At 42.3% G+C, this 16,167-nt stretch overlaps 1 protein-coding gene across 5 annotated transcripts in view; it reads right to left on the bottom strand.

Annotated features, from left to right (window-relative positions):
- LOC128691092 (putative neural-cadherin 2) overlaps positions 1-16,167 on the bottom strand; it is an 816,602-nt gene that overhangs the window by 284,453 nt on the left and 515,982 nt on the right. The gene's annotated exons all lie outside the window — the stretch shown is intronic.

The following is a 16,167-nucleotide window of genomic DNA, read 5'->3' as shown; positions in this document are numbered from 1 at the left end:
TAAGTGCACGAAGTGAAGTTCGAGTGAACGAGGGGATTAGGTGAACGAACACTGCGTAAATGAAGGGACGATTGCGCTAGTGATTGGCGATGTGATAGCTTGAATGAGTATTGCAGTGATTGGTTGGGTAGTGAACGGGGCAATGATTGGTTGGGTAGTGAACGGGGCAATGATTGGTTGAGTGAACGACAGGATAACTGGGTGAGTGAACGAACCAATGATTGTTTAAGACAGAATGAATCGATGATCATTGAAAAAATTAAAGAAACGAAGATTAGTTAGAAAACGATGATTAGCTAAAGAAACAATGATTAGCTGAGTGAACAAATCTGAGTTTGGCTGAATGAGTAAACGAAACGATGAGTGGCTGAGTAACTGACTATTTGCAATTTACCAAATACTGGGCGGAGTATATAGAAGTATTTAAATAATGATTTTTATAGCTGTGAAAAGAATAGGCACACCAGAGGCCAGGAGCTGTGACTCGACCTTAGCAACCACAAAAAGGTGATTACAGGAAGACAATAGGCCGTGTAAGTTGTATAGATGTGAAGAAAATAGGTCGATGTGGGATGCATACATGTAGAAAGTGCAGGTGCACAGTATAGGTTAAATAGCTGGGAAGTGCACCGATCTACGATATACGTGCACATCGCCTTATAACAGACGATTTTGTAATGTCTTTGAGAACATAAGTTGTGTGTTGAGGCAGCGGAAGCTTATGTTTATTCCGTGTTAAAACTATTTTGTGTTAAAACGTTTGTACCCAAGTAAATGTTTGCTCTGTTGGGGAGGATAAGATGCCAACCCGGAGAGAATGAGTTTTATGTAGTTCTTAACAAGGAAATGTTTCGTATCTAACTTCAAATTGGATTTGTGTCTAAGCGTCTTTGTGTATTTGTATTTGTGTGTGTGTGTGTGTGTGTGTGTGTGTGTGTGTGTGTGTGTGTGTGTGTGTGTGTGTGTGTGTGTGTGTGTGTGATAATTTATGGTAATCAGTTCTTGCATTACTATAAAGGGTTTATAGATGGTCTCTATTCTTAGTCGCTACCGTACGTAATTTCCCTCCGCCTTGTTTACCTCATAATACTGGCTTATTGACACCGTGGCTTTTACTGATCTTAAGGGCTCGTCTCTGCTCCTCTAACCTCAATCTTTTTATTACAAATAGTCAACTGTCTATATCTCTCCATCAACAGATATATGACCGAACCTCTGGTAGTCCTTGTGTGAAATGACCCAACACAAACCTGCCTATATATATATATATGTCGTGCCGAATAGGCAGAACTTGCGATCTTGGCTTAAATAGCAACGCTCATCTTGCCATATAGGACAAGCGAAAATTTGTGCATGCAATAATTTCGCCAAAATCATTCTGAACCTAACGAGAAAAATATATTTCACTGTGTTTGTTTAGTATTAAATTATTGTAAGCAAATCTAAAATATATTTAGTTAAGTTACGCTAAAATAAATTGCTGTTGTTATAATAAGGTTAGGTAAGTTTTCTAAGATTCTTTTGGTGCAAAATTAAAGCTTTTACATTAACATTAAGGAAAAAAATATATTTTTATACGTATAACAGAAAATTTTAGAAAGGACTTAATTTTAAATGAGTTCTTGCTAATTGACCAGTTTTACATATTCGGCACGACATATTATATATATATATATATATATATATATATATATATATATATATATATATATATATATATATATATATATAATTTCCATACCTGTGTTCTCAGTTTTTCTTCGGTTGAGCTTTCGTTGAAGCATGAATGCCCTTGTGATATATCCCCTCCTTTCGTCTTCTGAGGAATTTCCGTGTAAGGAAGTCCATCACGTCTTGTGTTGCTTTTCCATTTAGGTCTTTGTCCAATTGTATTTCCGAAGAAAGCCTTTATTCTTCTGTGTTTTCCTTATCCGACAGTCTTCTCTCTTCCTTCCGTCGTTTTAAAAAAAACCGACAAGACTTATATTTAACGACGTTTCGCACAATAAAGATGAAATGTAGTAAAATAAAAGTCGTTCACGCTTGAAGTAAATTTGAAACACCAGGATGCATTGGTTGCTTGTTCCAGGAAACTCCTCGAGGCTCCATAAGGTTCCTCGATATTCCACGAGGCTTCTCGAGGCTTCCCAAGGCTCTTTGAGGCTCCGGAAGGTACCTTGAGGCTCTATAAGGCTCCTAGAGGCTCTATGAGCCTCCATGAACTTCCTCGAACCTCCATGAAGTTCCTCGAGGCTCCATGAGCCTCCACGAGGCTACTCCAGGTTTCTCGTATTTACCTTTTACAACGTCTGCTTCACGCTGGCAAAGTTAAGCCAGATATTGATGGCTTATTTCCTACATTCACCTCTTTTGCTCCTTTAATGCATTTGGTGACACAGGAGAGAAATGTTGGTAGGGTGGTGATGGTGGTGGGGTGGTTGTGGTGGTGGGGTGGTGATGGTGGTGATGGTGGTGGGGTGGTGGTGGTGGGGTGGTGGTGGTGGTGGGGTGGTGATGGTGGTGGTGGGGTGGTGATGGTGGTGGTGGGGTGGCGATGGTGGTGGTGGGGTGGCGATGGTGGTGTGGTGGTGTTGGGGTGGTGATGGTGGTGTGGTGGTGATGGTGGTGGTGTGGTGATGGTGGTGGTGGGGTGGCGATGGTGGTGTGGTGGTGATGGTGGTGTTAGGGTGGTGATGGTGGTGTTAGGGTGGTGATGGTGGTGGTGAGGTGGTGGTGTGGTGGTGATGGTGGTGTTAGGGTGGTGATGGTGGTGTTAGGGTGGTGATGGTGGTGGTGAGGTGGTGATGGTGGTGGTGTGGTGGTGGTGTGGTGGTGGTGGTGGTGTGGTGGTGCTAGTGGTGGTGGTGTGGTGGTGGTGGGGTGGTGATGGTGGTGGTGGGGTGGTGGTGGGGTGGTGATGGTGGTGGGGTGGTGATGGTGGTGGGGTGGTGATGGTGGTGGGGTGGTGATGGTGGTAGGGGGGTGATGGTGGTAGGGGGGTGATGGTGGTGGGGTGGTGATGGTGGTGGGGTGGTGATGGTGGTGGGGTGGTGATGGTGGTGGGGTGGTGATGGTGGTAGGATGGTGATGGTGGTAGGGTGGTGATGGTGGTAGGGTGGTGATGGTGGTAGGGTGGTGATGGTGGTAGGGTGGTGATGGTGGTGGGGTGGTGATGGTGGTGGTGGGGTGGTGATGGTGGTGGGGTGGTGATGGTGGTGGGGTGGTGATGGTGGTGGGGTGGTGATGATGGTGGGGTGGTGATTGTGGTAGGATGGTGATGGTGGTAGGGTGGTGATGGTGGTAGGATGGTGATGGTGGTAGGGTGGTGATGGTAGTGGGGTGGTAGGATGGTGATGGTGGTAGGATGGTAGGATGGTGATGGTGGTAGGATGGTGATGGTGGTAGGGTGGTGATTGTGGTAGGTGGTGATGGTGGTAGGTTGGTGATGATGGTAGGATGGTGATGGTGGTAGGATGGTGATGGTGGTGGGGTGGTAGGATGGTGATGGTGGTAGGAAGGTGATGGTGGTAGGGTGGTGATGGTGGTAGGGTGGTGATGGTGGTAGGGTGGTGATGGTGGTGGGGTGGTGATGGTGGTGGGGTGGTGATGGTGGTGATGGTGGTGGGGTGGTGATGGTGGTTGGATGGTGATGGTGGTGGGGTGGTGATGGTGGTTGGATGGTGATGGTGGTGGGGTGGTGATGGTGGTGGGGTGGTGATGGTGGTGGGGTGGTGATGGTGGTGGGATGGTGATGGTGGTGGGGTGGTGAAGGTGGTGGGGTGGTGATGGGATGGTGATGGGATGGTAATAGTGTTAGGGTGGTGATGGTGGTAGGATGGTGATGGTGGTAGGGTGGTGATGGTGGTAGGATGGTGATGGTGGTAGGGTGGTGATGGTGGTAGGGTGGTGATGGTGGTAGGGTGGTGATGGTGGTAGGGTGGTGATGGTGGTGGGGTGGTGATGGTGGTGGGGTGGTGATGGTGGTGGGGTGGTGATGGTGGTGATGGTGATGGGATGGTGATGGTGGTAGGATGGTAATAGTGTTAGGGTGGTGATGGTGGTAGGATGGTGATGGTGGTAGGGTGGTGATGGTGGTAGGGTGGTGATGGTGGTAGGGTGGTGATGGTGGTGGGGTGGTGATGGTGGTGGGGTGGTGATGGTGGTGGGGTGGTGATGGTGGTGGGGTGGTGATGGTGGTGGGGTGGTGATGGTGGTGGGGTGGTGATTGTGGTAGGGTGGTGATGGTGGTAGGGTGGTGATGGTGGTAGGATGGTGGTAGGGTGGTGATGGTGGTAGGGTGGTGATGGTGGTAGGATGGTGATGGTGGTAGGATGGTGATGGTGGCAGGATGGTGGTAGGATGGTGATAGTGGCAGGATGGTGGTAGGGTGGTGATGGGGGTAGGATGGTGATGGTGGCAGGATGGTGATGGTGGCAGGATGGTGGTAGGGTGGTGATGGTGGTAGGATGGTGATGGTGGCAGGATGGTGATGGTGGCAGGATGGTGGTAGGATGGTGGTAGGGTGGTGATGGTGGTAGGATGGTGATGGTGGCAGGATGGTGGTAGGGTGGTGATGGTGGTAGGATGGTGATGGTGGCAGGATGGTGGTAGGGTGGTGATGGTGGTAGGATGGTGGTAGGGTGGTGATGGTGGTAGGATGGTGATGGTGGCAGGATGGTGGTAGGATTGTGATGGTGGTAGGATGGTGATGGTGGCAGGATGGTGGTAGGGTGGTGATGGGGGTGAGATATGAAGGTTGTTTGTGTAGAGATGGAAAGAAGAAGAATTAGATTGAGGAGAGAACTGATGCTTCTGTTGGGGTTTGTATACGCTCCTGTTTGTCCTTACCTTGATGTGGCTGCAAGGGTCGATTCTCGGCTGTGTTCCTCACATCACAATAACACACTAACAGCATCCATGGGGCCATGTGAATGTGTTTATGTTGCTACTTATGCATGGTTTATATTTATTTATCTCCACCATTCAATCTTACAAATTTCACAAACACACACACTTATCCAAATTCTCCAACTTGTCCTCCATTCGTTTCCTCTCTTATTTCCTTCATTTCTACTCCAATATCTTTCTTTGTTTCGATCTGTCTTCCCGTCACAGTCCTGTTTTTCTCTGCCTAATTATTTCTGTTTCTCGCTCTCTCTCTATTTACCTCTTACTATTTTTCTTCTTCTCCTACCTCCAACTTCCCTCCCTAAAGCTTTTTTTTTTATCGTGCTTCTTACTCCATTCCTTTTCCTTGCCTCTGTTTCTACATCCTACTTTTCACTAGTTCCATTCTCCCTATTACGATGTCTTTTGATAAACCCACGGAACGGGTGTGGTTTGAACCCATGGCGATGTGCCGTGACTGAAATTTCCTCTTTTTTTATTTTTGTCTTCATCCAAGGCTTCCATTAGTAACGCGCATGTGCTCTCTGGTTAATTTACGTAGCCGGTGCTTTATTGTGGTTTCCTTGCAATAACTTGAGAAAACTTCTTATGATTGGCTTTAAACTTTCATCATTGGCGTATACACCTTAGAAGGTTTGAGTGTAGGTGCCAATATGACTATTTTTAAAATGGTTTGATATTTTCTTCTGTGAAATAACATGAATATCCATCTTTTAAACTGATAGAATTTATGGGTGATGCACCTTATGTAAAGAATAGCACTTTTTTGAACTTTGTGTATTGAAAACAATATAAAATACGGATAAGCTGAATGATTAAGTCATGTGCAACAGCTGGGTATCTTTATTGTTGAAAGCTTTCGTCTACACAGTAAGCTTCTTCAGTCAAATAGAGTGGCACCTCAAATGCTATTTCAAGCTTGACGGACTGATTACATCTTCATTTCACTAATACACCTGTGTAGGCGAAACGTTTCAGCAAAAAGGATATCCAACTGCTGCACATTAGTCTGTGTAAACCATACCACGGGCGGGGATAGAACCCGCGATCAGAGAATCTCAAAACTCCAGACCGTCGCGTTAGCTTTTGTTTCGCTAGTTCATTTTATTCCTTTGCGATCTATATACTGTTGTGCAGCGAAGTCATATACTCCTAAAATTTAGAAACGCATCGTTCTGCCGAATGTCTTTATAGCAGACCACTATTTATAGAAAGTTTGTCAAATCTGTACACGGAGGAACGTAGCTGACGATACAAAAACAAGCATCAAGGAGCACAGGATCAAGAGAAGTAGGGGGCTCACTACTCTACAGTATTACTTCGTGGTTAGTTGATTAGTTTTCTCTCAGTTTCTCTCTCTCTCTTCTCTCACTCTCTCTCTCTCTCTCTCTCTCTCTCTCTCTCTCTCTCTCTCTCTCTCTGCTTCAACTTCAAAGACAAGCAAAGTCTTGTGGAAGCAATTAAGACAATTATCCTGAGTCTATGTTTCTGGTACAACTTCTCCTCCTTATTAGCTCTTTTAATCCTCTTATTGCAGTATCGGAATTCTTCCCTTATTGTTAAAATAAAGACGGTATTGCTCGTTTGTCTAAAATACTTTGTCTAAATAAAAATATAATTTCTGAAAATATAGATGGCATTGTTGACTAAATAATGATGGAATTCATTCTTTACTGTGTGGATAAAGATTTAGCTTTTACCTGTGAAATCAAAGCCTTTACGAGTCTAATATTAAAAGAACAGTTGCTCGTATAAATCATCCCGGTTTTAATGTCAGCATTAAGACCAGGATGATTTATACAAGCAGTTCTGTATTCCATACAGATACACCACCTCAACAACAATTATATGTACCAAAAATATTCTCTTTTAAAATTAGCAAATTAGCGTCAAGTTTTAACCAGTTTTGCCGAAAATGGGTTTAAAAGCCTTTTTCTTCTGAAATGCTTCGTTTGAGGAAAGATGTTGGGACTCTTCACAAGGTTGAAACACCATACGTGAGGCTGGAATCTCATGTGAAGACGGAATGACTCCATGAATAATGAAATACATCATGCAAGGCTGGAATGTCTCAAGTGTGCCAAGGAATGCCTCCAATAAACGTTTGAATGCATTGAAGGAGGTTTAACCCCCCTCCCTAGGATGTTGGAAATCATTAATAAAGGGACTGGATGTTTCAAAGTACCTATTTCCAAAATTACTGCAAGGCCTTTTAAACAAAAATATTGATCAACGTATATTTCTCAACACTTTTAGTTTTACCTTAACTTTTCTTAAAAGGTTAAATTAGGTTTAATCGGTTTACATAAACTGCACATTACAAAAACCGGCAGCATTACATCTCGCTAAAATATAGACGGAAAATAGCATACAAAATTCAAATCTGAACTTTCAGTATTATTGGTAAGATACCTGTCTGGATATATTGTTCATGATGTTTTTTGATTGACACCATGCCTAACCCTTCTAGGGTAGGGTAGGTGCCTGAGCCCGAGCCTTTAGCTCACAAGACTGTCATTCCCATTTGCCCCCATGAGGCTGACAACCCCTAGCTAGGCCTGGGGACAGTTGGGATGAGGGGTACTTGGCCTCCTCCCATGGGAGACTTAGGTCTGACTCCCGAGCCTTTAGCTAATCTTTAACTAACTAACTCATGAATCGACACTGCCTCTAGGGTAGGGTATGCCTGAGCCCCCTTTATTAGTCATTCCCCTCCCTTGGGGCGGGGATGGCAGACCAGAGAGGCCTAGCTTGTGGCTAGGCCTGGGGACAGTTGGTCCCAAAGATGAGGAGGTGCTTGTGCCTCCTCCCATGGGAGACTTTGGTCTCAGACACTCCCTAAAGAGGGAGCCAAGGCCGGGCCACCACTTGGACAAGGCCCGGGCCGGGAAAATACCGGCGAATCTTTAATAATAATAATAAATAATTCATGATGTTACCTGGTGATACTGAAAATACAATGACACCGTCAGTAACTAGGATACGTGACACATTGTGATGAAGCGAATAAGATCCGTTACAAGCTCAAGCCTGCTTAGTTAATAGTATTTAAAGAGTATCGACTACCCGAGGGCAATTAAGGCTGCATGTCACCTGTACACCACTAGCCACGGATACTCCCTAAAATTAGGCTTAAATCAAACTCTCAGTGTATTTACACAGAGTAAAGATACGAGGAGACTTTTCATGATATGCAAGTTATCCCACGATTAAACAAGAATCACTCGAGTCCATAAGGCTTAAACTTTGTCGATGTTGGTCCTTGTATCTAAGTGCGAGCAATTAACTAGGCTGGATTTTTAGAGAGATTTGAGAAATAAAGTCTTTTGTTTACACACACACACACACATACACACACGCACACTGACAAACACACACACAAAGCCCCTTTGTCCCTTTTGTTCATGGATATATATATATACAAATACATTTTTTCGCTTGCTGTGCTATGACTCATGTTTTTTCGAGTTTTAACCTAAAAAAAAAATTGTCTGTCAATTCCTTGAATAATAGATAACCGTCTAGGTAAGTTTAGTTGTTTCCTTTTGTTAATTTCCTTATTGGATCACTCTTGTTGAAAGTTTCCTTATTAGGTCACTTGCTAATATATTTCGAAATTAGTTTCAAAATTCTTAATATATTTCTTCATCAGGTCATCGGTGAATGAATTTCAGCATTATTTTACATTATTATTATAATCATTTTGATTATTATAATCATTATGGTGTTTCTAACCCCGAAGAGGGTAACTAGGCAACAGAGAGAGGCAGGGAGAAAGTAAATGATCTCTATAGAAATGAAGCGAGGTATCGACCATCACTCATCCCATACATGGCTGACGTACAATGAACCCAGGATCGAAGAGCAACAACACAGCCTCTCTGAATGCAATCTAACCATTATTAAAGGTAATTAAATGCCATGGTCTTTCTTCCTTTTTAACTTTTACTCTCAAGCGCTTCCCATAATAATAATAATAATAATAATAATAATAATAATAATAATAATAATAATAATAATAATAACAGCAACTCCATGGAGAAGTGAAAAAGAATCTTTCCTCCGTAAGCCATGCCTGTCGTAAGAGGCGACTAAAATGCCGGGAGCAAGGGGCTAGTAACCCCTTCTCCTGCATAAATTACTAAATATAAAAGTAGAAGATATACATTATAGTTTTCTTCTTTTCGGGTCACCCTGCCTCGATGGGAGAGGGCCGGTATGTTGAAAAAATAAGTAATAATAATATTTCCTGTCAGGTGTTTGTCATGTACACAGATGACGAGTTTCAGGGTGAAGAACCAGATAAAATAATGAAAGGTATGGTAGGTGATAGCGACATTTGTGATAAGATAATGAAAAAAAAAAGCATTCAATGTTTTCTCTAACTTTGTGATTACATTAAGTGCACACCATGGTAGTATACTTCTCACCTCTCTGATCACACAAGTTACTCACCATGGTAGTATACTTCTCACCTCTCTGATCACACAAGTTACTCACCATGGTGGTATACTTCTCACCTCTCTGATCACACAAGTTACTCACCATGATAGTATACTACTCACCTCTCTGATCACACAAGTTACTCACCATGATAGTATACTACTCACCTCTCTGATCACAGCAAGTGAAGACCCTGGTAATAAATATATCGGTTATGATCGACTCTTGGTTAACAATTACTGCCTCCCAGAGACGCTTTATTAGCAAATAACCCACATTTAAGAAGAGGACACGTTGGACTGCACTTCAGGTGCAGGTGGAAAAGAGGAAGGAGGGAGGGGACGAGAAGACAGTAAGAAGACAAGTTAGGTGACTAAAATTCAGGAAACATGACAAGTGGAATAATTAGCAGTAGTAGTAGAACTAATAGTAGCAGGAGCATTAGTAGAATTAATAGCAGTAGTAGAATTAATAGTAGCAGCAGCAGCAGTAGTAGAGGTAGAATTAACAGTAGTAGCAGCAGTAGTAGTAAATATAATAGTAGCAGCAGTAGTAGTAAATATAATAGTAACAGTAGTAGTAAATATAATAGTAGTAACAGCATTAGTGGCATTTTTAGCTTATTTTCTCAAGTGCTTCCCACAAACAATACTACTTACAATAAAAATAAATATAATAATAATAATAATAATAATAATAATAATAATAATTGTTGTAGTAGTAGTGGTTGAGGTAGTAGAAGTAACAGCAATAGAAGCAGTGTCAGTATTTACTGAAATGAACAACATCTCAAGCCAGTGCAGAAGCCAGATAGCTTCACCCTCTAAACACCTCCGAAGGAACCAAAGAAAAGACGAGAGCAGCCGTGCAACTCGCCAGAAGTGAAGAAACTACAGAACACGTATCCTGCGAAAATGTTTGAAGTCGAAGATTAGGTGAAGCCACACGTGTTCTTAATGTTAGAACACCTAACGATGTACCTAGAAAGGATGTCATCGACAAAAACGAAACCTGGGGAATAAGATTCATGCTGGGAGTGTTTTATAAAGGGTTGATTCAACAGGAAGGTGTGAGTAAATTCCAGCAGGATGATGGACGTGTGAATGCTAGCAAGGGTGGTAGACATATGAAGGCTATTAGAGGGACAGACGTGTGACCGCTAGCGAGAAGAAAGATTGTTTCAGCAGAGAATCACTTTCACAGGATAACTGTGATCTGGGACATGACCGAAAATGAGCGTTGTTTAATTTAACTGGTCGAATATTTTTTACCTCTTCTCTTACTTTCTTTCCCTCCCTCTCCTCATTCTCTCTTCTCCTATTACTCTTCCTCCTCCACCATCCCCCTCCCCCCCCTCATTATCCTGTCTTCTCTTACGTTCTCTTGAATTCTCTCCTCTTGCCTTTCCAGCTCTCATTTTCCCCTCTTACCTTCCCCGGCTCAGGTAATAATTTAGGTAAGGCAGGTTGGAGCCACTGTAGTCCCACTGGACAAGCTGTATACCTTGGGATCGACCAGCTGGGCTATAAATGGATATGACAATGATAAATTGAGAGACCAGGAAGGGGGAAGAGTGAGGGAGGGAGGGAGAGACAGAGAGAGAGAGGGAGACAGAGGGAGAGGGATGGAGGGAGAGAGAGAGGGATGTAGGGAGAAGGCATATGTCAAATACAATAGGAGTCTTCACATATAAGCCTCTCGGATAAGGATTCTAATGTCGTGTCATCTCTCGGCGGGAAGCTGATACAAAAATAAAACTGATATCATGAAGAGTAATCTCCAGTTTGGTGTTCTCAGGTTAAACACCGGAAGGGATGTTAGGTAAAATGACAATGTGCAACTAATGCGACATTTTTACTGAGGCAACGTTTCGCTCTCCGGGAGCTTCATCAAGCGGTTTGACAAAACTCCTGGAGAGCGAAATGTTGTCGCAATAAAAATGTCGCATTAGTTGCACATGTGTCCTTTTACCTAACATATTGTTGGAAATGTAATAACATTGAAAGGCAAATTTTCATCTTAGGAGGATGAGACTAAATGTGTAAGGTGGACTAGAGACCGAACTGTCAGCCTTGCAAACAGCAGTTCCACAATATACCCATATAGCCACTATGTATAAAAGGTATCTATGTGGGTACCAATAACTGTTTCTCAACCCATTTCTACATGTAAATTCACGGGCATCGAGGCTGTCTATTAAATTAATTATATCAACAACACCGTGCCATTCATTATCTGGTGGTAACATTCCCTGTCCTCGTCAGTGAGTTTGTGTATTCAGTCTTCAATAGAATAAGGGTGAGTATTACCTTTACTAACCGACCGAGGGGAAAACTACCTCACAGCGGGCCTGAAATTCACTCTCGACCCCTTTAGGAATGCTGCTAAATATCGAATGTAGTATACAATTGTATAATCAGTTTACACTAAAGTTAAACTAATGGCCAGGCATTGATACGATCCCAGGCAGGACAGTATTGTTTAAAGTGCAATACATTTTAGGAGCACCTCTTCTTATAGAGACATACACACAATGAAATCCACAAATAACCCGCACATAAGAGAAAGAAGGTTTATGACGACGTTTAGGTCCGACCTGCACCAGTAACTAGTCACCGCGAAAGACAGAGACGGAAGGCAAATAAATAAATATACGACTTTATACACACCATGTCTTTTTTTTTTTAACTGATTCGTTGAACATTCATACAATTTGCTACTAAAGTGAACATCGCTACCTTCTCTGACGCAGGATAACATTGAAACAGTATTCAACTGCGATGCATCGCTGATTCATTACTCGGCTGCTGCTTAGGCAAGAAGACTTGGGCGAGCCCGTTATCCACGGCGAAGCTTAATTGCTTTGCCAAACAGCCTCGAAGAATGTAATCGCTTAATTAAAGTTTTCTTTTGCTATTGCATTCGTGTTTTATTTACTGGGTTTAAGTGCGTACTTCTTGGCTGACTGAAACGCTTCACTGCCAGATTAAACTGTGACTAGCAGTGAAGGTAAAAATAGTGTTTTTCTCTGATTTACTTTTCGTTGGAAGGTCCAATGGACTATAACGTATCAAAGGGATGAGATTAAATTCTCACATTAGAAAAAGAGACACAGGCGCAGACAAGCTTTAATTGTGACGTTTCGCTCTATGTAGAGCTTCACCAAGCTTGATAAACCTCTGCATAAGGCTTAATTTGCACATATGTTTTTTTCCCCCTCTACTGGGGGTAATACGCGTTTTTATCTCACTGTATTTACCAAAGTGGAAAAATTTAACCGGTTCCCCTTTTCACCTGTTAGTAGAAGGGTACCTTCGTGTATATAAACTGTTTAATTTACATCATAGTGGGCGATAGTAGACAGGACTGGGCTTTGAAATGAGCTGAGGTAGGATAACAGGACACTAGTGATCTTAGTAGAAATATGTTGAATGACTCTTTCATTCCTAGCAGATGCAATTCAATTTCCAAATCAATATATAGGTTCATCGACAGAGGACAATTTTAAAAACAAATCAACTTTGCGAACTAGGTAACAAATAAAATGATTTATCAATACCACTAAGTGTTGTAGAGCTGGGAGTTACAATAATATCCCATTTTTAAATATGAAGAAAGGAATATATATATATATATATATATAATTTCCAACAAACCGGCCGTATCCCACCAAGGCAGGGTGGCCCAAAAAGAAAAACGAAAGTTTCTCTTTTTAAATTTAGTAATTTATACGGGAGAAGGGGTTACTAGCCCCTTGCTCCCGGCATTTTAGTCGCCTCTTACAACACGCATGGCTTACGGAGGAAGAATTCTGTTCCACTTCCCCGTGGAGATAAGAGGAAATAAACAAGAACAAGAACTAGAAAGAAAATAGAAGAAAACCCAGAGGGATGTGTATATATACATATATATGCTTGTACATGCATGTGTAGTGTGACATAAGTGTAAGTAGAAGTAGCAAGACGTACCTGAAATCTTGCATGTTTATGAGACAGAAAAAATGACACCAGCAATCCTACCATCATGTAAAACAATTACAGGCTTTCGTTTTACATTCACTTGGCAGGACGGTAGTACCTCCCTGGGCGGTTGCTGTCTACCAACCTACTACCTAGAATACATATATATATACATATATATATATACATATATATGTACATATACATATATATATACATATATATATATATATATATTTATTATTATTATCACACTGGCCGATTCCCACCAAGGCAGGGTGGCCCGAAAAAGAAAAACTTTCACCATCATTCACTCCATCACTGTCTTGCCAGAAGGGTGCTTTACACTACAGTTTTTAAACTGCAACATTAACACCCCTCCTTCAGAGTGCAGGCACTGTACTTCCCATCTCCAGGACTCAAGTCCGGCCTGCCGGTTTCCCTGAATCTCTTCATAAATGTTACTTTGCTCACACTCCAACAGCACGTCAAGTATTAAAAACCATTTGTCTCCATTCACTCCTATCAAACACGCTCACGCATGCCTGCTGGAAGTCCAAGCCCCTCGCACACAAAACCTCCTTTACCCCCTCCCTCCAACCTTTCCTAGGCCGACCCCTACCCCGCCTTCCTTCCACTACGGACTGATACACTCTTGAAGTCATTCTGTTTCGCTCCATTCTCTCTACATGTCCGAACCACCTCAACAACCCTTCCTCAGCCCTCTGGACAACAGTTTTGGTAATCCCGCACCTCCTAACTTCCAAACTACGAATTCTCTGCATTATATTCACACCACACATTGCCCTCAGACATGACATCTCCACTGCCTCCAGCCTTCTCCTCGCTGCAACATTCATCACCCACGCTTCACACCCATATAAGAGCGTTGGTAAAACTATACTCTCATACATTCCCCTCTTTGCCTCCAAGGACAAAGTTCTTTGTCTCCACAGACTCCTAAGTGCACTACTCACTCTTTTTCCCTCATCAATTCTATGATTCACCTCATCTTTCATAGACCCATCCGCTGACACGTCCACTCCCAAATATCTGAATACGTTCACCTCCTCCATACTCTCTCCCTCCAATCTGATATCCAATCTTTCATCACCTAATCTTTTTTATCCTCATAACCTTACTCTTTCCTGTATTCACCTTAAATTTTCTTCTTTTGCACACCCTACCAAATTCATCCACCAATCTCTGCAACTTCTCTTCAGAATCTCCCAAAAGCACAGTGTCATCAGCAAAGAGCAGCTGTGACAACTCCCACTTTGTGTGTGATTCTTTATCTTTTAACTCCACGCCTCTTGCCAAGACCCTCGCATTTACTTCTCTTACAACCCCATCTATAAATATATTAAACAACCACGGTGACATCACACATCCTTGTCTAAGGCCTACTTTTACTGGGAAAAAATTTCCCTCTTTCCTACATACTCTAACTTGAGCCTCACTATCCTCGTAAAAACTCTTTACTGCTTTCAGTAACCTACCTCCTACACCATACACTTGCAACATCTGCCACATTGCCCCCCTATCCACCCTGTCATACGCCTTTTCCAAATCCATAAATGCCACAAAGACCTCTTTAGCCTTATCTAAATACTGTTCACTTATATGTTTCACTGTAAACACCTGGTCCACACACCCCCTACCTTTCCTAAAGCCTCCTTGTTCATCTGCTATCCTATTCTCCGTCTTACTCTTAATTCTTTCAATTATAACTCTACCATACACTTTACCAGGTATGCTCAACAGACTTATCCCCCTATAATTTTTGCACTCTCTTTTATCCCCTTTGCCTTTATACAAAGGAACTATGCATGCTGTCTGCCAATCCCTAGGTACCTTACCCTCTTCCATACATTTATTAAATAATTGCACCAACCACTCCAAAACTATATCCCCACCTGCTTTTAACATTTCTATCTTTATCCCATCAATCCCGGCTGCCTTACCCCCTTTCATTTTACCTACTGCCTCACGAACTTCCCCCACACTCACAACTGGCTCTTCCTCACTCCTACAAGATGTTATTCCTCCTTGCCCTATACACGAAATCACAGCTTCCCTATCTTCATCAACATTTAACAATTCCTCAAAATATTCCCTCCATCTTCCCAATACCTCTAACTCTCCATTTAATAACTCTCCTCTCCTATTTTTAACTGACAAATCCATTTGTTCTCTAGGCTTTCTTAACTTGTTAATCTCACTCCAAAACTTTTTTTTATTTTCAACAAAATTTGTTGATAACATCTCACCCACTCTCTCATTTGCTCTTTCTACATTTTCACCACTCTCTTAACCTCTCTCTTTTTCTCCATATACTCTTCCCTTCTTGCATCACTTCTACTTTGTAAAAACTTCTCATATGCTAACTTTTTCTCCCTTACTACTCTCTTTACATCATCATTCCACCAATCGCTCCTCTTCCCTCCTGCATCCACTTTCCTGTAACCACAAACTTCTGCAGAACACTAACACTACATTTTTAAACCTACCCCATACCTCTTCGACCCCATTGCCTATGCTCTCATTAGCCCATCTATCCTCCAATAGCTGTTTATATCTTACCCTAAGTGCCTCCTCTTTTAGTTTATAGACTTTCACCTCTCTCTTCCCTGATGCTTCTATTCTCCTTGTATCCCATCTACCTTTTACTCTCAGTGTAGCTACAACTAGAAAGTGATCTGATATATCTGTGGCCCCTCTATAAACATGTACATCCTGAAGTCTACTCAACAGTCTTTTATCTACCAATACATAATCCAACAAACTACTGTCATTTCGCCCTACATCATATCTTGTATACTTATTTATCCTCTTTTTCTTAAAATATGTATTACCT

This window comes from Cherax quadricarinatus, chromosome 27 (assembly GCF_038502225.1).
Source record: "Cherax quadricarinatus isolate ZL_2023a chromosome 27, ASM3850222v1, whole genome shotgun sequence".
NCBI classification, from domain to species: domain Eukaryota; kingdom Metazoa; phylum Arthropoda; class Malacostraca; order Decapoda; family Parastacidae; genus Cherax; species Cherax quadricarinatus.
Note: the sequence above shows the minus strand (reverse complement) of the source record. Positions and strands in the feature narration are given on the sequence as shown.